This window comes from Oncorhynchus mykiss, chromosome 9, assembly GCF_013265735.2.
Source record: "Oncorhynchus mykiss isolate Arlee chromosome 9, USDA_OmykA_1.1, whole genome shotgun sequence".
Classification (NCBI taxonomy): Eukaryota; Metazoa; Chordata; class Actinopteri; order Salmoniformes; family Salmonidae; genus Oncorhynchus; species Oncorhynchus mykiss.
In genome coordinates, this window is record NC_048573.1 from 65,041,264 (window position 1) to 65,043,578 (window position 2,315).

Below are 2,315 nucleotides of genomic sequence, written 5' to 3' on the forward strand. Positions count from 1 at the left end.
GTGTCCCAGACCAATCTAACATAACACACCTCAAATCCTTACATTCCATGATATGCAGGTTTCCACAAAAACTCTGCTTCACTAATGCCGTACAACACACTGACCCAATTTAGTACTTAATCTATGAAAATACCGCAGTAAAAATCAAGTCCTAAATCAGACTGACTAGTGCCTATACCGCTTACTGCCTTTCAAATTGTTAAAGAGAGACAAACGGATTCTCAGTAGTAGGCTACAATTATACATACTTGCATGCATTTCAGATTTTTGGAATAAACAATAATGTTATGCATGAATCATCATTACATAATCATTTCTGAATAGATTATTATGCAAAAAATATATATTCTGGATGTTCTGCAAGTGTAGCTCCTGGTCTTGACTCAGTTCCATTATATTACACATAAGAGTCATTGAAGGAAGGCCTCTTCTGTAGGGGGGAGTTTTGTTAAGAGCCGCGACATTCGGTCTGAAAATGAACATGCATCACTTGCAGTACGGTTTTGGAAGCATAAGGACATAGCCGCGAGTAGTTTGGGGGTAGGGGTGCTGGGATTTCTTTTGCGGACATAAAAAATGCCTCACAAGTCCTCAACTGGCAGCTTCATTAAATAGGACCTGCAAACACCAGTCTCAATGTCAACAGTGAAGAGGCGACTCTGGATGCCGGCCTTCAAGGCAGAGTTCCTCTGTCCGGTGTCTGTGTTATTTTGCCCACCTTAATCTTTTATTTTTATTGGTCAGTCTGAGATATGTCTATTTCCTTGCAACTCTGCCTAGAAGGCCAGCATCCCGGAGTCGCCTCTTCACTGTTGACATTGAGACTGGTGTTTTGAGGGTACTATTTAAAGAAGCTGCCAGTTGAGGACTTGTGAGGCGTCTGTTCCTCAAACTAGACACTCTAATGTACTTGTCCTCTTGCTCAGTTGTGCACCAGGGCCTCCCACTCCTCTTTCTAGTCTGGTTAGAGACAGTTTGCACTGTTCTGTGAAGGGAGTAGTACACAGCATTGTACGAGATCTTCAGTTACTTGGCAATTTCTCACATGGAAAAACCTTCATTTCTCAGAACAAGAATAGACTGACGAAAGTTCTTTGTTTCTGTCCATTTTGAGCCTGTAATCGAACCCACAACTGCTGATGATCCAGATACTCCAGATACTAGTCTAAAGAAGGCCAGTCTTATTGCTTCTTTAATCCAAACAACCGTTTTCACCTGTGCTAACATAATTGCAAAAGGTTTTTCTAATGATCAATTCGCCTTTTAAAAGTATAAACTTGGATTAGCTAACAGGAGTGATGGTTGCTGATAATGGGACTCTGTGCGCCTATGTAGATATTCCATTAAAAATTAGCCGTTTCCAGCTACAATAGTAATTTACAACATTAACAACATTAACAATGTCTACACTGTATTTCTCATCAATTTTATGTTTTTTTAATGGACAATAAATGTGCTTTCTTTCAAAACAAGGACATTTCTAAGTGACCCCAAACTTTAGAATGGTAGTGTATGTTTACCAGTTTCTTCAAGTACTTTGAAAATGCAAGTTATTTCTATATGAAAATGTAAATAGTCTATTCATTCCTTTTCCAATTTAGTAGACACTCTTATCTACAGCAACTTACAGTTGTGAGTCTATACATTTTCATACTTTTTTGTACTGGTCCACCGTGGGAATCAAACCCACAACCTTAGCATTGAAAGCACCATGCTCTACCACAGCACATCATCACATCATCACAAACCACTTGATGTCTCAATGTACTCAATTACTGTAGTGGTCATTGTTTTTCTTCATGGTGATAGAAAGACTACAGGTATAAACCTAGATTACCAGCCTATGTACAGTAAAGTAATGTACATTAAGTGGTTTGTAAGGATGGTAAATTAATGCTGCATGAAAAGTGGTTGTTTTCTATGTTATTTGATCAAGAACAATATTTAATTTGATGTGGTTGTTTTGTGTCTTTGCCCATAACTTTGCACCTTTTGATGTAAATGTTTGAGGACAGGGTTTTGTTCTTTCTGGATTCCATTAGAATGATGATCACAGAGAAAGGGACAGGGTTTTGTTCTTTCTGGATTCCATTAGAATGATGATCACAGAGAAAGGGACAGGGTTTTGTTCTTTCTGGATTCCATTAGAATGATGATCACAGAGAAAGGGACAGGGTTTTGTTCTTTCTGGATTCCATTAGAATGATGATCACAGAGAAAGGGACAGGGTTTTGTTCTTTCTGGATTCCATTAGAATGATGATCACAGAGAAAGGGACAGGGTTTTGTTCTTTCTGGATTCCATTAGAATGATGA